This window comes from Macaca thibetana, chromosome 1 (assembly GCF_024542745.1).
Source record: "Macaca thibetana thibetana isolate TM-01 chromosome 1, ASM2454274v1, whole genome shotgun sequence".
NCBI lineage: Eukaryota > Metazoa > Chordata > Mammalia > Primates > Cercopithecidae > Macaca > Macaca thibetana.
The window spans coordinates 81,879,384-81,901,887 of record NC_065578.1 but is presented as its reverse complement, the minus strand read 5'-3'; positions in this window follow the sequence as shown (position 1 = coordinate 81,901,887).

The window sequence follows — 22,504 nt, the reverse complement described above, 5'->3', positions numbered from 1 at the left end:
AGGATATTTTTAATGACAGATTGTCATAAACAGAGACATTTGAAGTCACTTCCTGATATAGAGATACACATTTTGTTCTCTTGGTAACAAAAATAATTAAGAGCAATAATAGGTATGGAGGCTGCTTTCAAAACACCTTCAACATTATACAATTTTATGCTATAAAATGAAAAGCCATTATTCTTCTTATAAACTATAGAAAATGAAGATGGACAAAAGCCTGCCTGATGGAGCATGCGTAATAAAAGCTTGAGTACCGAAGTAAGATTAATTGCTTGAACCCAGGAGATGGAGATTGCTGTGAGCCAAGATTGTGCCACTGCACTACAGCATGGATGACAGAGGGAGAATCTGCCAAAAAAAAAAGAGCTTCGGTAACAGTGAAACCACCTTTCCAAAAATTACAGCAATGACAAAATTGTAACAGTAAGCTAAGCCACCCCCAACTTTCCTTTCTTTTAATTATTTCTAGGCTAATCGGCTGAGCTGGCTATCTATGGATGAAATTTAGACTACAGTTTAAATGATAATAGGCCTTACCCCAAAACTCAACAACTTTTGTAAAGCCATCAGGCTCGAGGGAGGAGAGGAGACTGAGTGCTTCTAAGGCTCAGACATAAATGATCGTCAGCCATTATTTCAGAGGCATAAGATATGCAGCTTCTCCAATTACTTCTGCAAATAGCATCTCTACTGTAGAACCTAAGATTGACCTTTGACATATCTTTTCAGGATTTTTTCATGTCTTACACCCATGGCTCCACCTGGACGTGCCAACCCCACTCCTGTGGTCCCACCCAGAAGTGATTTCAGCCTCCAGGAGGACAGCTTCGACCCCCAGTGTGAGTCCATCTTCTTCCCAACCAATCAGCAGCAAGCACCTGTTACCAGCCACCCCACCCCTTCATCCAAACTGCCTTTGAAAAACACCTGCCCTAGGAGCTGTGGCCAGCCTCCCGTCCGTTAAACTCTTTCTCTGCTACAATGCACTGGCCTCTCTTTACATAGTGCTCAGGAAGAGCTCCTCCTGTGGTTACATTAGTACTCACCATCAGCTTATGAACAACCTGAATGGCATGGTTGGATTGAGGAAGATTAACTGGGGAGCAATTCAGCCAAGAAAATTAAATGGATAAAAACAATTCAGATAATAAGATAAGTTCAAAGTAGGGTTTTTCCAAGAATTCCAGTAGATGGATCTGCATTTTTATGCAGTTGAATAGCTCCAACTTGTTGATGTTACAGCATTGAAGAAGAGTCTCCTCATTAGAAAGAGTAAATCAGAGGTGAGCCTTTCATTCCTTAGGGAGTTTAAGAACTGTGTCTTGTGTCAGCACAGTATTCAACTTGGAGGCTTTCTGCAACCTCTCGTATGATAGAAATACTTTTAAAAAGATAAGTTAGTGTCAAGAAGCAGGATCTTCTGAGAAGAGAGAACTTTCAAACATGTTAAAGCAATAATTGAAAGCAATTATACATTAATATGCAAGTACACAAATATAACAAAGTGCAAAACTTGTTTAACACCTGAATCTTAATATATGTCATAAATTGATTACATTTCTTTTCTAAAATTTTGTATTTCTGATAGTGCTTATAGTATTTGTTACCATAGTGTAGTGAGGAGGGGAGATAATGAAATTGGTACAAAACTACAGTTAGATAGAAGAAATAAAACTTGGCTTATGCCTGTAACCCAGCATTTTGGGAGGCCCAGGTGGGTGGATCACCTGAGGTCAGGAGTTTGAGAACAGCCTGGCCAATATGGTGAGACCCCATCTCTACTAAAAATACAAAAATTAGCTGGGTGTGATGGCAGGCGCCTGTAATCCCAGCTACTCAGGAGGCTGAGGCAGGAGAATGGCTTGAACCCAGGAGGTAGAGGTTGCAGCAGACCGAGACCGCACCACTGCACTACAGCCTAGGTGACAGAGTGAGACGCCATCTCCAAAAAAAAAAAAAAAATCTAGTGTTTGGTAGCAATATAGGGCAACTATAGTTAACAATAATTTATTGTATACTTTAAAATAGCTTGAAGAGTAGATTTTGAATGTTCCCCATGCAAATAAATGATAAGTGTTTGAGGAGATGGAAATCCCAATTAACCAGATTTGATAATTACACATTGTATGCATGTATCAAAATATCACACACATCCTATAAATATGTACAACAATTATGTATTCTTGAAAATAAAAAATAAAAAATGTATTTATTAACATAGAACAAGCAACTTCTTTACAGTTGAGAATCTCAGAAAATAGGAAATAATATTTTAGATACAAGTAATAAAAAGTCAGTATCTTAAACATCCCATTACTTAAGACTGAGGGTCTCTGCAAAGTTTAGTTACTCTGACAAATAATGTGCAGTCAGAAACATAATTTAACACATGAAAATGTATAACAAACATGCATGTTTTTAAAACACTGATATTAGGAGATAGACCGGGCGCAGTGGTTCAAGCCTGTAATGCACTTTGGGAGGCTGAGGCCGGTGGATCATGAGGTCAGGAGATCGAGACCATCCTGGCTAAGATGGTGAAACCCTGTTTCTACTAAAATACAAAAAATTAGCTGGGCACCTGTAGTCCCAGCTGCTTGGGAGGCTGAGGTAAGAGAATGGCATGAACCTGGGAGGCAGAGCTTGCAGTGAGCCCATATTGCACCACTGCACAGCCTGGGCATGGGCAACAGAGCTGGAGTCCATCTCAAAAAAAAAAAAAAAAAAAAAAAAGAGAAAGAAAACAAAGAAAAATCTAAATATGGCCAGATAGTTGGTTAATTTGTATAGACCAAATGTATTCTATCAGTCTCACGTTTTTTAATCGTTCTCAATTTTTTAATCAAATTACTAATTTAAAAAGGTTTATAGTAAGTACATTAAGTGATCATAAACTAAGCTTTTGAATAACGCATTACTTTTTTAGCTGGGTTTGTATCATATAGTTTCCATAATTGGTCTAATTCATTAATAGCAAAGCACTCATTATCAATCCTGTTTTGACCTGTGAAATTCTGAAGTGTATTTATTGCCAGTGGATCACAACGCCTTGGCTTAAAGCAGATACAGAAAAAAGTTAAAATCACAATGTGGTTCAGTTATTTTGTCGGAGGGTTAAAAGCTTAAATGTGCTCCATCCAGTGTCAATTGCACATTCGTCTTGGAAATTAAGTGTTCTGCCAGAAGAGCTGGCACTCACATTCACAAAAGAGACACAATTTTTGCTTTGCTTCACCACACTTACTTTAAAAATGTACACTAGAAGAGGTTCAGCAATTCCACTCAGTAAGGAGCCACACGTGCTTTAATAAATCAAATGCATGGTAGGAATCTTAGCTTGAATATGTTAACCTTATTACAAGTCATGAAGGCCTTGAAAAAGTATCTAAAAGTAAAAGACAAGAAGCAAATATAATTTTCTCTTTTATTTCAAGTTCAGAATTCCATATCTATCAAATATTAAAACAGCATTACTTTAAAATGTCCAAACGATAAAACAGACTATCTTGTTCCTGCTTCATTGCCATTCTGCTATATTACCTGACCACATATTCACAACAAGTCGCATGTTCACAGCATGTCAAGCTCATTTTAATATCATTCCTCACATCTTTTTCTCCAACCCAAAAAAGGTAAATACTCTCAATGAAATAGTTTGTAATTTCTATATTTTTCTGTAAACTTTGTAAAATTTATCAACAAGTCACATTCCATAATTTGTGGGAGATTTCATATTGAATTGCATACAATTTAACAGTGATTAACCCTAGGCTAGTGACTGGAGTTGGAGACAGCTAGTTCAGTAGAGCATTGCTTTCTGAGTCTTATTAGCAAGAGCTGATCGTAAAAATAGGATGCTTTTATTTTCTGGGCACTATTGGGTGGTAAGCATTTCAATGATAAATACTAATTCTACTACTACTACTAATAATAAATTACCTCTGGTTCCAAGGTAGACTTAATATCAGGTTAGTGGAAAATTCCTAGGATGCTAAAATCATAATGAAACTTTTTTATCTGACTACTTTTCAGATCTGCCATGGCTAGGGCTCTTGGAATATAATTGGTGCAGAGTGAACATAACTTCTTTATCAATAGGGAACTCTTAAGACATAGGAGGAAAAGACAGGAATTCATGTTGCTGGGAGTCTGAGGAAGCATGTTGGCAGCAGCAGTAAAGCCAAAGACACTCAAACCCTCAAGGAATGAAGAAAGACTATCCCTAGGCAGACAGAACCACTCGGATATGGTGCCTTGCAATTTCCCTTCGTAATGCCCATCACACCTACAATTTCTTGATAATGAATGTCTTCCCCAATAAACTGTTAACTGAATGAAGACCAGAAATACTGGAGTTCATCTTGTCCACTGGAGTTTCTTCAATGTCTGCAGAAGTATTTAACATAGAGTAGGGGATTAATATTTATTGAGTTTTTAATTGGCCAAGAAGCTTTTTCCAAGTAAAGCTGGGGCTCAGGCAAATTAGGCAGTGATTCAACTCCTAAGAGCTGCCCTCGTACCAATCCAAGGAGACTAGACAAAGGCAATAGAATTGAATACAAAATGGAATTGTTGAACTCAAATTATTCCTTTGTTATTGTTACTGCCTCCCTGATACAGCATATTTTTAGCTTCCTTGGGTGTGAAAAAAGTCAGTTATTATGAAGCTCTTAAGACCATATTTAAAAGCAGATATTTCTGGGGTTGCCATGGCAAGGAGCACAGCATGCTGATGAGATAAGATTATATTCCCAAACCTCTCCAAACTAAACAAAAAACAAAATACCTTAAATGAGAATGAGATAGTTTCTCCATATATTTATTCACAATTTTTACTTTGCATCCTAATTTTTGTTTTGGGCAAGCACTGTTCTGTGCCATAAAATTACAGCATTGGACAAAATTAACCTCCTTTATGAATCCTAAATTTGGTGGGGGGGGGGCCTGGTACAGTGGTTCATGCATATAATCTCAGCACTTTGCAACTCCAAAGCAAGAGGATCACTTGATCCCAGGAGTTCAACACCAGCCTAGGAAATATAGTGGGACCCCCTCTCAACAAAGTTAAAAAAAATCTATTGGAAGAAATCAATACACAAACCTGTATATGTGGTGCATGTGGATGTCTATGCATATATAATTTGACAATGTTGAGAAAGCAGATAATAAAGGCGTTGTTCATGATGAGAGGAGATATGTTCAATAAACTCATCATGAAATTCCTTTCTAGGGAGATGACATTTGAACAGTGACTGAGAAGATAGGAAGGAGCAAATAACATGAGGATCTAACAAAGGGCATTTCCCATTGGTCAGAGCAACCACTGTCAAGATTGGGGTAAGGATGACTTTGCTTCATCTAGAAGTATCAACAGTACTCAAGTGGTTAGGGTGGAGTGAATGAGTGAATGAAAAAGCATTGAGAACCATTAAGTGTAAGGCATTTACAATGAAGATTGAAGACTTCTTATGTTATTCACAATGTGAAAAGGAGCCTTCATAGGGTTTTGGCTTGATAGTGAGTGACAGTGATTAAATCTTGGTGAATACTATCATCATATATTTTTTCTTTTTAAATATATCTTTAACAGCTTTGTGGAAAATATACTACGGGAGTTATAAATGAGCTAGAGAGAACAATTAGAAAACCAATATATCTGTCTAGTAATTATCTAATATATCAGATTAATAATCATCTCAGGCCAGAGATAACTGTTGCTTGTGCTAGGCCTTTGGCAGTATAGATGGCGAGACGAAGATCAAATTTTGATGTATTTAGCTAATAAGGCCCATGAAACTTGCTGGTTGAATGAAAAGGGGATATTGAGGAAAGTGAGAGATAAAGAAACAGATTAACGATTTTGCCTGAGCAACGAATGTGTGGCTGTGCTGTTAATTGAGCTATGGAGGAACTAGGAGGGTCAGATTTGGGCCTGATAGTTAGTAGTAATCAGAATTTTGTTTATATATATTGAGAAAAAAAAATTACATATTAAATTCAAGTATGGTGATAAAAGTTTGAGAGTTGGGATAAAATTATACTATGTTTAAAGTCACAGAAGCTGATGAGATTGCCTTCAGATGCATTCATAAACAGAGAAGAGAAAGAACCTTGGGCTGACGATATTTCAAGGGAGAAAAAGGAGAGGTAGGGAGGAAAGATTTTGTAAAGTCAATGAAGTAGAAGGAAAACAAAAGAAGTTGGTGTCTTAGGAGTCAAGTTAATAGGGAATAACTAGTCAAGAACAAAAGAGTAATCATTTGTGTCCATCACTGTTGAGGGTTTGAACTTGATGAAGATATAGAATGGATCTTGTATTTTGCACAATACAGATGTGCTGATGACTTTTTAAAGAACAGCTACAATAGTATGGTGGTGACAAAATTCTGATAAGACATTAATGAGGGAATTAAAAGGTGAACATATAGTGAGCATAAACCAATCACTCAAGGAGCTTTGTTGCAAAAGGCTACTGAGAAGAGTGACAGGAGCTGGAGGTAGGGGGGATTTTTTAATTAATCTGTTACATTTTTATTCTATTGGAAATGATCCAATAGTGGAGGGTAGGGGGCACGAATTGATGGCAAAGGGGATAGAAGAACTAATTGCAAGGGCAAAATCTTTAAGTAAGAGATAAGGGGTTGGAGACCAAGTTGAGGGAGTTAGCTTTCTACAGAACAGTAATTATTTACTGGGAGAGGGAAAATAATATAAAGAATATGGTTACATTAAGACGAGTAACAGATTTAGTGATTAAGGTTACATTAAGACGAGTAACAGATTTAGTGATAGCAAAGTATAATTCTCTTTTCACTGCTATTTTCAGATTAAAACAAAAATGTTTTATTATTGTGACCATCCGATATGAGCAAAGAGTGGAAAAGTGTACTAGAGTCATAAAAATGTCTGCAAGAGAAGCATTTTAATGATTTCAATGAAGGACCATGGGAGCAAACCTAATAAGTAGGAACGATAAAGATTTGGACAGAAATTAGAGTGAGAAAGTGGAGGGATCCAATAGATTGGAGCTCATGAGTGGCTGAAGAATTACTACAGTTACAGAAAGTAAGCTGGGAAAAATATAAGATGATAGTCAAAATATAGAATCCTTGAATTTGGGCATTTGGAAGAGAAGCAGTTATTGGTGATGGCAAAAGGTAAGTCCTGTCCACAGGACTGGATATCTGAAGAGGGGTAGAGGACAAGATTGATGCTATGGTCAAAGAACTGAAGTCAGCATTAGACAAACCATCCATGTGGTTCTAAAAATTGCCAAGAATGATGCCAAGAGTCTTCACAGGGAAAACAGTGGGTCAATTTCCAGAACACTCAATGATGAGGAGAGTAATGGTGAGGTAGTGCACAAGGAGGGGTCATGGGTAGTATAGTTTGATGGCAGGCACCTCTTTGGCACTGTGGTGATTGACAGGAAGTGAGAAAATCTGCTGACAGCTGCACTGAAAATCAAGGAGGGCACCTCCAGGTTTCATGATGTGTGGTGTGTGGGAGCCAGGGTTTCCATGTGAGAGGAGGGGAAGCGGTGATCTTCAGAAATAGCCTCGATTCAGGAACAGATGGAAGGAAACTTCAAAGAGGGCATTGAGATTACGTAAACTTTGTTGTTCACAGAAAATAAGTTCTAGATGACTCAATGGAGAACCTATTTTTGTGGACTTGAGATACTCAAATTATGATTTAAAAGTACTATTATAATAATGATAAAAATTTTCAATAATATACTTGAGGTGCTTGCTATGCACCAGGCATCATAATAGATGTTTTGCATATATTATCTAAAGTTATCCTTAACCTTACAATAATCCTATTGATCAACTCTATTATCCACATCGTATGAGTATAAAAATTTAAGTAACTTACCTAAAATGAGTTAAAATGAGTTAGTCAGGACTTGAATCCATATTGCTCTGTCTCAAGTGTTCTAGTTTTCTAAAAAGTGCCTTGTTTATCAGTATAAGTCATTCCTTACCCATGCATCTCTTTCTTGATGATGGTAAAAGGGTTGGTTTGTAGAATGCTATCGCATATAAACACAGCATTAAGAATTAGATTATCTTAAAATAGAAGTTAGTATCATTATCAAAAATATCTGAATACTTTGATTAGTTACAAACAGAAGTTTATAAAATGACTTTAGTATTAACTTAATGTGGGACTTTTCTGGTGAATTAAAAAAAAGAATGTCCAGTATTTCCTTCTCCTTCTCCATTTGTATTTTCCTGCTTTTTCAAAGCACCAAAGTTAGGGCCATTGGGATTCTGAAGTATTTTAGTTGAAATTTATTATTTATTAATAGAACAATTACTTAATAAATCTTCATGTGATACATTTGACAATGTGCTAGGCACAGTGGAGAGTAAGACTGATATAATTCCTTGCATCTTGGAATGCAGAGTCTTGTGGGGAAAACAGACTTTAAATAGATAACCGTGCATGCTTTTATTTGAAGTACACTTGTGGGAAGTGCTTTAAATGAGAAGTACAAGTTCTAGCAAGGGTATATAACAGAGAGACACAGCTCTCATAAGATGACTCCTTCCACAAGGTTGTGTGTCAAGTGCAGTTACTCTCAGTGGTGTGTTTGCTAAAAGAAGGATGGAATATGTTACCAATCTCCTTTACCCAATGTTAAGTTTGATGTATGCAGAACCAAAGAAAAGCAAGAGGCTGAGCAATAATACAGCAGACACAGGTTTTAAAAACTTCCAATCTTGGTCCTGCAGGTGAAGCAATCCAACTCTCTCAGCTTTTGTGGCAGGTCAGACAACACTGGGAAGAGGACGAGGCCTTCCGACCCCCAATCCAGTCTGTATCTCTTAGACCTCGGAGCATCTCAGGGTTGATTTTCCAATCTGAGAATTTTGAATAAATCATCTAATTATGCTCATTGCTCTGTTTACTAAGAGGAAAAAAATCCTCCTGTGGAATTCAAGCAATAAGGCATCATGATATAATAGCCTCATCCTTTATTCTCAGCCTAATTTATCAGAGAGATGAATGAGTATCAGAAAAACAGCTACCAAAACCTGTGAAAGACATGCCAATATTTTGGCTGGAGAGTAGTTTTGTCCTGACAACTATATTGACTCATCTTTAGAAATAAATTGTGTGATTTAAAATGCCCTTGAAAAGTTATCATTTATTAAAATTTCCTGCTGAAACTTAAGGTTTGTTAATTGCAGGGTTATGGAGAGACCAAGTACCTTTACTGGTACAAGACTGTTTTCCCCAGCTCTTTCCCTGGACTCGGCTAGCCCATCGATTTTAGAGGCTATGGAGACCAGCACAACTAAAGCCATCCCCTTGCCTTTCAGTCAGAGCCCTTTGGCAAAAGAATAAAAAGGAGGCCAACCTTAAGAGTCACACAGCTTCTAATGTCTTGGCTGCCCCTTAATAAGTATGTATTCAGAGCACATTGACAATAGTGCTACTGACATTGTTACTAATATAGAACAAGTCAAAATACAAAGAATTTTAAATGGTTCAGATTCTTTAAAAATGATTTTGGAACCGTTTCTTCTTCTAAACCGGAGTCTCCTGCTGCTCCTGTTGGTAGTGAGATCTCTAAAGTGCCAGACAATGGTGACCGTGATAAATGGTCTTCCTAGTCAAAGGTGCCCTGAGTGAAAAGCAAAAGTATAAAAAGCCAGTCTCACTTGTGTGATGCCAGTCTTGTAGACAATAAATGTCTGTGCATGTACTTTTAAAGCCAGATCTTTTAAGTTGATTGTTAAGCAGTTAACTGTTAGTACTTTGAAACATTCCATTCTTTGGTAGTGTAGAGTTGATGTTGAAAACTTTCCATGACACTGTAAACCTAAAGCGTTCTCAGTTGAGCTTAAATAATTTAATGACTGCCTTTTAACATGGACAGGTTTAAGATTCTGGTAAGTTTAGAAAAATAAATATTTCCAATAATCAAGGAAAGGATTATTCACTGTAATTGACATTAATGTATAATTTACATACTACAATGTTCTTAGGCTTTGATAAATCCTAATCAGTAAAACTAAAGATGAGAATGGTTATCCCACAAGAATAAAAATAAACACACTATCTTTTCATTTGCTTATGATTTGGGAAGTTGTTCTATTTTGTTTCAAATGACTTGTTAGGGTTTCTGCAACTTGAATTTAAAAGACACAGGGATTATTCAGCAAAAGGTTCAGAAATTTTATTTGATCGGTAAATTTTGTTTATTAGTATCAAAGGAAGTGAATCTATGTTAAATTGTTTATTTAAGAAGATATGAGAAGAAGAAGGAGAAAGAGGAGAGAGGAAGAAGACTAAGTGAAGCTAGTGACTCTTTCCAAATCCTGCTATCATATAACATTATATTAAAAGTATTACGGTATTACACCACTACCTACATCAATAAAATGCCAGTTTGACACATTGTAAGAAAAAATCAGCTACATTTTAATAAATCCAACTCTCTAGAAAGAAAAGAAAGTGAAAAGTATATAGTGTGCCTCATCCACAAGAAGTCTTCAGAAACCACAGAGCCATGATATCTGCTATGCCACAGAAGTGTGTATTTCAAAAGAAGTGGTTTCCAGCACAAGGAGTCTAGCTTCCTTCAACGCTAAGTTTCAGTGATGTGTCAAGATTGACAGGCAACTCTAAAGAAATAATTGTGAAATTAGAGAGGGATCATGGTCTTTCATACTATTTTATTCTATTCCAATGCTGTTTGCACACACATCTGGAATCTAACTTGTATTTCCACATTCATAATAAGATTTTCAAATGGAAAATAAAAAACTTGGATAGCAAAAATCCTTCTTAAACACCCCAGGACTGCCAACATTTGATCATTAAACAACTAAAAGTATGATATCTTTTGGTTTTCGATTTATAGAACCAGGAGCGCAATGATAGATGCCAACTGCAAATTTACTATTCACTGAAGCCCTGGAAGAATGAAGAAGTATAAATAATCAGACAACTCCAGATAGATAGTAAATCTGCTTCTGGCTTTCTCTCTCCCTACTGAAGTTTTATAAGAAAACCCAGGATATGGTGGGGCATGTTGCTGACCTTGGAAGTTGACATGAAGTGGATAGCCATTTATTTCTAGAACAAGTCTGAGAAGAATATTAGAATGCACAGGCTATTTCTCTTATCCAAGAAAAAATATTTTATTTATTTTTGGTCTGTTTGATTTGGGGGTTTGGGATCCATCTTCTTTCTGAGTAGGTATTGTATTCTCCTGATAATAGCATTTGATCCTTTCTAGTGATAGGTACTTTGATGTCAGTCATCTCATATTTGGTAGTCCTGCAGCTTTTTCATAACCCTCACTGCTATCTTTGAGGTGTAATAACAAGTCAGGCCCATCATTGATCTTGGAAACCGTTCTACTCACATCGGGGTACAGAAGAGAAGCTTCACCCACTGGGAAATAAAGGCTATTGTTATGGAAATCTTAACTTTTAGGATGGGTTTGGATAGAGTTGCAAGGAGTATTCCAGCTAAAGTGCATTTGAACAATGACACTTAAGGTAAATTAGTCGAGTTGAGCATTGGAGAGCTGTGAAAGAACAAGTTGAAAAATGAGTTTGAGGCTTCACCTCGGAGGGCCTTGAAAACCAGGCAGCGTTTATTCTTTTCAGCATGCAGGGATTTGAAGGAATTGAGATGGCGAGCGATAAAGATACAATCCAAACTTTGTTGTGCAAAGATTAATTTACCTATAGTGTGTATGAAAACTGTAAGGTAGAGAGAAGAGGGAAGGGAACCTATTAATATTAGATAAAAGATACAGCAGGACACAGTGGCATGTACCTGGAGTCCCAGCTACTCAGGAAGCTGAAGCAGGAGGATCCCTTGAGGCCAGGAGTTTGAGGTTGCAGTGAGCTATGTGCCTGTGAATAGCCCCTGCACCCCAGCCTGGGCAATATAGCAAGGGTTTGTCCCAATTTTTAATAAATATGGAAGCAGATATCAAGGCTCAATTATGATTTGAATATAATAAATGAGACTATTTATACACTCTACTTTGCTCAAGTGGCTATCTCTACTTTGCCTGCTCATTTTCTATCTTTCAAATTTAGCTATTGAAGAATAATTTCACACTTCAAAGCATAATTCGGATCCCAAATTTTATAAACAATCTCTGAGACCTCCAGGGGAACTCCCTAATGCCTTTATATTTTGTTACTATACTCAGTTGCATGCTCATGGTCGGCGACCAAACAATGTGTGTCAAATGATTTGTGTTAGTTTGTTTTCATGCTGCTGATAAAGACATAGCCAAAACTGGGAACAAAAAGAGGTTTAATTGGACTTATAGTTCCACATGGCAGGGGAGGCCTCAGAATCATGGCAGGAGGCAAAAAGCACTTCTCACATGGTGACAGCAAGAGAAAAATGAGGAAGAAGCAAAATCAGAAACTCGTGATAAACCCATCAGATCTCATGAGACTTATTGTGATAGCTATTTTTGTATGAATTTATCTTATACAATCAGGAGGACAGTATCATTTGTAAATCTTTGCATCTTTTTAAAGAGATTTGTACATAATAGGCAGTGAATAACTGTTCAATTAAATTGAACTAATAAATTTTTCCTAAGATGTATACATCTAATAAACTCATATATGAACAAGCATGTTATAAAATAGTTGAATTTATCATTGTTTTCTCAGAAAACATAGTTGTATCAGATATTATTAGTTTAAGTAAATAATTTTGAAATAAATGCCTTCTAGATGTAAGCATAAATATAATAAGGACTGATTTTCATCAGAGAATCACCAAAGTCATCACGATCATTGAAAACCATGGTAACAAAAAAGTTAAAATTTCAAATCTAAATATGAGTATATGCCCATTATCAATTTAAATATCTCTCAATTTCAAATCTACCCTTTTTTCCATGCTTTATGATGCTAGAACTGGATCCTGCCACCCTTTTTTATTTGTCAGCTGCACCGTGATACTAAACATTCTAGAGGGACACCCCGGTTAGGCTTCCTAGTGAGTTTCACCATCATCCTCTAGCTGCTTCTTGTGGAACTTCCCGGCACTACAGCATTACAGCAGGCTGTTTCCTCACATCAGAGCAAACAATTTCTCAGTGACTTTCATGGCTACCCCCATAAAATGGATTCCTAGTGAGTTTTACCTGTATTTCAGGGGTGGTTTACTATGGCATCTCAGTGAACTTCTCTGCCACCCAAGGGGACCTCAGTCACATCTCTGCCAGAGTCGGAAGCTCAGCTCTGGGATGGAAGGTGGGAGGAGCTCACTAGCATGTTTGATCTTTCTTTGGGTTCCTTCCCTCAGCTCTAAAGATAGTGATGTTTTCTAACTCTGTTATGCCTATAACCTTTAGAGTTCTCCATCCGTTTTTAGAGCTGAATCCTCTTTTACCAATTTAATACTTCTTTTTTTTTTTTTTTTTTTTTTTTTTTTTTTTTTTTTTTTTTTTTGACGCGGAGTCTTGCTCTGTGCCCCAGGCTGGAGTGCAGTGGCGCGATCTCGGCTCACTGCAAGCTCCGCTCCCCCGGGTTCACGCCATTCTCCTGCCTCAGCCTCCCGAGTAGCTGGGACTACAGGCGCCCGCCACCTCGCCCGGCTAATTTTCTTGTATTTTTAGTAGAGACGGGGTTTCACCGTGTTAGCCAGGATGGTCTCGATCTCCTGACCTCATGATCCGCCCGTCTCGGCCTCCCAAAGTGCTGGGATTACAGGCTTGAGCCACCGCGCCCGGCCATTTAATACTTCTTAATATCACATTTTCCTGTTCAAACGATAGGTGTGATTTTCGTGTACTAAACGGACTCTTGCAGTCTATAAGGGAATTTTCTCAAGATAGGAAACTATTATAAGATGAACAAGATGTTTGTATGCCAGTATTGGTTAAGTCATGTGAGATACCTATGTGTTTCAAATGGAAGACTCAAAATCCCTGCTGCACCTATACCCCTTCCAGGGAGTTCTTTATAGATACCCACATTTTAAATATACGTCCCCTTTACCCTAAACACAAATGAATGAGTGAGTTTTGCAGAGCCAGTAATCTTATATTTTTTCAGTGACTCTTTAGACGTCCTGGCAATATTTACTCTTCCCAAAGCAGATGCTCTAAGTTGATAGTGACCAAATCAATCAATCAATTCCTCTGTGACAGAATAATGAGTCGTGGTTAATAGATAGAATCTAAAGTAGGGCCCACTAAGAGAAGAGTGTAAGCAGGAGCCATGAGATAGTAGGAAGCATAAATAAGTAGAATTAAGTAGGAAACACAAGGTAAAAACACCTTTTACTTGCTCTTGTAACTGTCTATACTGTTCTCTTGTAGCATTATCTTTTTTCATGCACTTATTTTATTTTAATAGTTTTTGGGGGACAGGTGGTTTTTGGTTACATGGATAAGTTCTTTAGTGTTAATTTCTGAGATTTTGGTGCACTGTCACCTGAGTAGTGTACATTGTACCCAATGTGTAGTCTTTTATCCTTCACCCCCTCCCACCATTCCCCTTGAGTGCCCAAAGTCCACTATATCATTCTTATGCCTTTTCATCTTCATAGCTTTGGTCCATTTATAAGTGAGGACATACGCTATTTGGTTTTCTATTTCTGAGTTACCTCACATAAAATAATGGTCTCCTACTCCATCCAGGTTGCTGCGAATGTCATTATTTCTTTTTTATAGCCAAGTTGTATTCCATGATGTATATCTACCATATTTTCTTTATCCACTCATTGGTGGATGAGCATTTAGTCTGTTTTCATATTTTTGCAATTATGAATTGACTTATAGCATTATCTTAACTGTGAATTTTATTTAATACTTTTCTTTCCCATTGGACTCTGAGCTTCATAAGGGTAGAGGCTATGTCTGTTTTCCTTTTAAGAATCATCAGTTCATAGAAAAGAGTACTCAATAAATATTGGTAAATGCACTAATAACCAAATTCCAACAGAATATAGTTTAATCAAGAATCATAGAAAAAAAATATTCTTGCAACACATAATGAAACTATTGTAGAGAATAACTGAAGATGGCAGAGAGGTTACCAACAAGGTAACTTTGTTGAGTCCTGTATAGTGTCCTGAATACTCGTTCTAGTTCTAGAAATGCATTTCAGTCATGACAAAACCTAGTTGATTTATTGAGAGGCATGGAAGTGTGGTTCGTTCATGACACTGTTACTCCCCGGGGTATTTTTGCAATTTATTGGTGGAAGATTTAGCCATTAACTTTATTCCTTGCAATCAAGAAGAGCCTGGCAAATGTTCAGCTTTGTATTCTGTATTTCAAATATTGAAGATACTTCAGTTGCTAGTTTGAACAACGGAAACATTGATGTGTTCATATTGCTACCCAACTCTCCTCAGTGGGTAGATGTTTCACCAAAAAATAACACAAGGATCTGTCATTTAAGCAGTAAAGGAAAAGTAATGGATGCACTTAAACTTTAACTCTTCATTGACTCCCTACCTCCTCTATCCTATATGTACTTGTATTTGTTTTCTTTTTTGCATAAAGAAGGCATCATTGATTAAAGACCACCTACTTGGGACATTATTAACTATTTCTAAGAAGATAAATATGTCCATAGACTTTATATCTGTGTTGCTAGTGAATTTCTGCCACTGAAACTTCAACAGTTCTACTAGTTTTAGGCCTAATTTCTAGCCCCAGGGATAGAGATATTTGAGAACCTCAGTGGCATCATGAAATATACTATATTACTCCCAGGAAAATTTCATTATAGCTGTGAAATATTCAGGATTCATAGGGATCTTTTTATCATATACTCTTCTTTATTATAATTTTGTTGAATAGTTTGATTTTGATCAATTGCAAGGGTTTCATCACTTAAAGCTATTGTGACAGATGATAACTCATGTTTATATTATTGTTTTAGAAACTGATGAAATAATTCTGAAGATTGTGCATTTGTATTTGGTATCATATTTAGCAGATTGAAGACAATCCCCAGTTGTTGTTCTGTCTCTGATGATTAAGGAAAATGAGGAGGGTAAATATTAGTAATAATATATATTATATAAGAGACAACTTTAGTGACATTTTAATACTACCTTTATGTATTATAAGGAAATGAATGTAATTTACAAATACATATAAATAACACATTGGAAATTCCACTATACTGTAATATGCCTTAAGTCAGCCATGATTGAAATTGCATTTGACAGGGAGAAAAACAGTATTTCTTTTTCCAACAACTCCCTGTGTTGTCGTCATGGCATGGTTGGGTAGTAGAGAGTGCCAGCTGAGGACCCTTCCCTCCTCTGTGTCACCATCTGGCTTTAGTTCCACTTCAATCAGTTTCTATTGGCTTTTTGATTTATGCTGGAATTCACAAGCAGAAATAAAGTCTGCCCATACATTTCAGATATGGGCATTTCTCCTCATTTTTGTCCCTTCAAAACTTGTAGAGAGAAATTCTGTACTCAGAAGCCTTTACCCAGTTAATTTAAGTTTCACCAGTGACAAAGACATATTCCTGCAAAATACCACGTGCTTTTTTGACCAACTATGATGTTACCATTTTCTCCCCGGTTCTACAGTGTGATCAGAATTTTCACTTCTGCAGTGTTAGATGTTAATTGTCCTCTACAAGTAGATGATATTATTTGCCTTGATTAATTTTTCTTATCTATGAGAATATTTCTATTTATCCTTGAGTTTATGCTATTTTCTTTTAAAAATTTGATTTTTTTCCATATTTACATTATGGGATCCCCCAATAAAACACTGTGCATTGACATTGTTGGGAAAGATGAGATGAGTAAATTCTTTTGAAAACCACATAATTTTAGGTTTCTACTCGCTCAGCAAACTCAGAAGTAACACAAAGCTGGGCTTCAAAATAATTTAACATCGAGCACAAGTCCTCAGAAGGGGATAAAATAGAAGGTTATTCACCTCTCTTTAATCACAGCATGGTGCAAATCTGCTATTCATTATAAATGTGCCATTAGAGGAGATGCTGCTAACACCACTCTACTTGGTCAATTGGTTTTTACATTAGAAACCCATTTTCAAGGTTTAATATATCAACATTCCACCTTGCAATAGATCTGAAATTATGCACAAAACACCAAAGCCTACAAATAACACTTGGAAAAAATGAGTTGCTTTTAGTATCTAGTAAAGTCTGCCATTTAACAAAATACGCAGGTCCACATTCCTTTCAGTTACTCAACAAATATTTATTGATTATCTTCTATGTGCTGGGAACTTACAAACCATACTCTGCGGGAGCTATTGTCTGGTAGTGAAGGTGAGTGTGAGAATGTGTGTTTGTGTGTGTAACCGAATTGTAGAATCAGTCTGGACCATCATAGTTATCTAAACTAAGTTCTCCAATTTTTAAAATGAAAATGTTAGGACTCAGAAAGGCTATGTGATTTTTTTTGCTTATGGAAAAGTTGGATATGTCTCTTGGTCCAGCAATATTTCTAGTACACCATCCCATCTTTACTGAATGAGTTTCAAGGGGTTGCCATATATAAACATAAAGAGAATTTCAGGAAATTTAGGCTATTCATCTGTGAGAGCCAACAGCACAGGCTGCATAATCATTATTCTAGAAACAAACGTTTTCTATATTGACCACAAGCCAACAAGGAGAGAACTGTCTGAAAGACTATACTTTTTTTTATTGTAGGTACAGTCACCAATCAGCAGGCAAACCAGCACAGGAAAGGGGCAAAAGTACAAAAATCACGTCTCTGCTAGTTTCCCTGAATTTTTTCAGCCTAATCTCAGAAAAAGGAATTCACTGGTAGACATGATAAATTTGTGACTGCAAGGTGTACGCTCACTGGCATGTGTGTTTCCCAGGGTATGGGTCATTTCCAAGCATTCTATTACCAAAACCCTATTAACATGCATGTCGTAGAACTTACAATTAAATATTCAATCAGACCTAGGAGGAAAATGTGCTTTCTAGATATGGAAGCAAACCTGATGTTCAAAATTTACTCAGAAAAAAAAAATCTCTAACTTCCACATTTTCAAAGCCTTGAGAAAGGAATGAGACAATTTGTCTGTTTTTCACCTGAATTCAATGAGGTATTTGATTTTCAACTACTGTCTCAGCACTGTATTAAAACCCTGTTACTAGGGAATAAAAGAAAATTACCTGTAATCCCCTTTCCTCAGAAAGCAGGTTATTATAATGGATTTCTCACTTTAGTCTGCTTTAGCTGCTGTCTGGAGAGAACTTGTGTGCTTTAGAGCACCAGAGCTGCTCACCCACCTCACCAGCAGGCGATGCTCGCTTTCTCCCACTGAAGGAACAGGATTGCTCTCACCACTTGGTTCCAAAGGCAAAAAGCTTGTGTCGAAGTGACCTGTCACAGCTTTCGTGACTTGGAACAGGTGAAGAGGAAGCTATTACTGAGACAAAACTTTGGATGATTGTCCTACAATAGAGCAGCTTTCTTCAGTTATACTCCTCTATGTAAAATGATTGTTCAATTAGGGAAAACATCTAAGGATATAGTAAATATGGTGATTTGGGGAATAATGAAAAATATCACATGAAACCAAAACTAACTATGTCTCGCTATCATGTGCTCCTTTCTATCTAATAAAATGGGGACATGTTATAGCAGCTTTTTCCTTTAGACTCCTTTTGGCATATCCTCTTTACCCATTGTCTGTGCTCTCTCAGATGCTAATTAGACATTAAGCAATAGTCATTTCCACTCTTAACAATTATTTATTGAATAGAATATAGAAGAGATGAGAACAAACACATAATACTTAGTATGTACCTGATACCGTGCAAGACATTTAAAATTATTTTACAGAAACTCTGCACAATAGGTATCATTAAATGGGGGAAATTGAGAATGTAAAAGGTAATTTTCCCAAGTTTTCCCCAGGGGTAGTAAAAGAATTGCTATTAGTAAAACAATTGATTGAAAGCATTAGCACGGATTAGGTAATAAAGAAGCCCCAAAAAGTAAAAGTTCCTGTTTTCTAAGAGCTTGTAACATATTGGGAAAAATATGATATATAAAGCAAATATCACAATGCAAAAAATATGACATACAGTATCAGGATTAGAGAAATTGAAAATGAGATTATAGATGAATGATAAATAATTTATGAGAACTACTTAAGTATCAAAGAAAGTCACAGCTATTATATATCAATACTAACAATATTTCTATTATTGATACTGCTCTTAGATCTTCCCATACGGTAAGGGAAAAATAAAAGAAAAGAAATAAGAAAAAGAAAGACATTAAAAAGTAAACAAAAACACACAATCAGAAAACTATCAGGCAGCTCTCTTTAACCCAACTTTACAATGAATATTCTGAGGTTCAAGTAGGTTAAGTGTATGGCCCAAAATCACAGCTAATATGTGGTGATTGTACAGGACTATGCCCACATATTTCACTGACTATATAATAATTTGAATCCACATTTCCACCTTCTATAAATTAAGGTCTTCTTCATAAAACTCTAGCATTTCCTCAAATTATTTTCAAATGTTCTATGCATTTTAAAAAATAAGTCATAGCTGGCTGTCCTTGGAGGACCCTGATTCCCACACGGGTCACGTTGAAGGTTTTGTGGTGGTTGTTGTTGTTTTTTAATCTCTTAATGCATTACTCCATGTCTTGTAAGGCAGATTAGTGTCCTCATTTCTCCAAATGACTTATTACCATAATTGTTCCTTTTCCTTAAAAAAAAAAAAACAAAAAACAAGTGGGTACAGTGAGTCACAACCATAATCCCAGCTATTTAGGGACTGAGACTGGAGAACTGCTTGACACTAGGAGTTTGAGACCAGCCTGGACAACATAGCAAGACTCTATAAATAATTTTTTTTAATTAGCTGAAGCCAGGAGGATTGCTTGAACCTGAGAGTTGGAGGCTGCAGTACTGGAGTGAGCTATGATCATGCCACTACACTCCAGCCTGGGCAATAGACTAAGCCCCCATCTGAAAAAAAAAAAAAAAAAAAAAAAAGCATTTTTTTTCCACAAGTTGTAATGGATGTTGGATGAATCACCTAGATTCCAGGGAGAAATCAATTTCCGAGTTGCCAGGATTAGTGATAGGTGATGACTTTCAGCTGAATCCCTCTCTAAGCATTGCTTTCAGTCAAAGAACATTCAAAACTATGCCCTTTCCCGTACCACAACCAATGATGATGGACAGAGAGGACCAATTCCCTTTCCTCAAAGTGAAAAAACTCTGAGGGACCACTTCAGTATCAGAGTTTCCTGGTGGATTGTGTCAGGTAGAGACCTTCTGTGGATTGTTATTCCATCCCTCCCTTTGCCCAATCCTATTTCCTTTTCTTGTTCACAGATGCTCATCTTAAGTGCACACTTCTGTAGATTTCCTGCACAGAAATATCCATTCCGAAGTCTGTGTTTCAGGAACCCATCCAATACATCAGCCAAAGATCAATCAAACTTGCTCATTTTTTATTGCTATTGCCTATCAACATCCTGTTTGCTGCCCCTGCTCTCTGGAGACTCTAGTACTTGGCAGAACACCTGCTTCTTCGTTATTACTATCTGCATTATTCTTGATAACTTCAACATCTGTGCGTTTCACTCCTCCAAAATTTTGATCTCCCCAGTTATTATCTCACCCTTTCCAAGTAGGGTAAGATAAAAGTAAAAAAATAAAAGAAAAGAAATCTGGGTCCTAGGAGAGTAGTGGAAGATGTGGTCAAGGGATAAGAGGCTAGATCATGGCTTTGTAACCCATTGTAAAGACTTTGACTTTGACTTGGAGTGAAATTTAAGCCATTAGAAGAATTGTCATGAGAGGAATAACCTGATCTAACTTTGCATTTAAAATAATCTTTTTGGCTGCTTTGTTGTAAATGTACAGAGGAAAGAAAAGAAGGAAAGAGGTAGAGACACAACTTAGCGAGTTGTTTTTAGTACTAAGTAAAAGACGACAATTGCTCAACTATGCCAATAGGAGAAGAAGTAGTAAGAAGTGGTTGGATGCTGAAGATATTGTGCTGGAAGGAGCCAAGTATGAATCCAAGGAGTCTGGTCTGTGCAAATGGAAAGATGAAATTTCAATTAGCTGAGATGAGAGATATTTTGAGTGAAATACTTTACATGAAAGTGCTGAGTAGATAGTTGTAAATTTCAGTGTGATTGAAAAGCTCTGCATGTGTCTGCCTGAGTATTCTTGAAGTTGTCTATCTATACTCACTCTTTCTATTTACCTCATTGTACCCACTCTTTATCCCTCAAAATCTGCCTCCTTCCTTCAACATCTGAAATTTCTTCCTTAAGTTTCACCAATATCCTCCCAACAGCTTTCTCAGTGTCTTATATTTACTCTTCATTTTATTCACTTTTCTGCTGCACTACATGCTTTTCAGCATCTTTGTCTATTCATTTGGATCTGCTAGAAAATATCTATCTGGTTTTCCTGTTAGGATCCAAATTACTTTCTTCACATTTTGTTTCTCTACTGAACTGTGGTGTCATTCAAGGAATTGTGTTTTCCTTGTCCTCTTGTTCCCATGATCACAAACCTCAATGTTTTCAGGAGCCAGGCAGGAAATAAAAAGTAATGAAATAAACCTTGTATATAATAACATAAAGTAAGAGGGACTGTGTCAACCTTCTCAGTACATGCCTTATCTAAGGAAATTCAAATGCAAAATTTTAAACACTATGCAAATAAAACAAAATCTATTTGTGGATTAGCACTGCTTGTGATAGATCACTGTGAGTTGGGAGATAATTATAATCATGAAAAATACATGCCAAACACCATAATTTTAAATTTCTGAATATTGAAATCCCAAACCAGCATGATCTCAAAAATACAATTCTGGAAAAAATAATTTTAAACAGTATTTAAGAGATATTTATTTACATTTTTAAAGGGAATTTATTTGGAAACACATAAAAATATGACAGAACACTTCATAGGCCACTTTATACAAATAAATAAGCAATAACAACATAGATATTTTTGGAAACATAAATACTCAGATATACTAATGGCAGTCACATGGGTATAACAGTTATGAACAGGCCAGTAGTAGTCATAAAGAAATAGGTCAAAAAAGAATTGTGTAAATTTATATCATTATGGTTTATAGTTGAGTCCACCCAGCTTTATTACTGCAGTCACTAAAATATCATAGTGGACAATGTAAATCGTTTGATGAGATCGGTCAAAAACTGATCGTTCACCAGCACATATACATTTGTTCAATAAGCCAAATGTAAATGTTAAAAAAGGACATCTTTCATTTACTGAAGAAGTTTTAATGTTTTTATGTACGTGCACAATGTTTATACACATAGCCAATGTGGTGGTAACGTACTTTCGTGGAGTCAAATATGCAAAAAATTCATAAAATGAATCAGAAATCTCTGTAAGTCTTACATGGTTTATACCTTCAGTATTGGTAATGATGCAAGATGAAATTCATAGCACAGAAAATTGTAAAAAATAATGCTGACAATTCAAAATAGTGGAAAAACT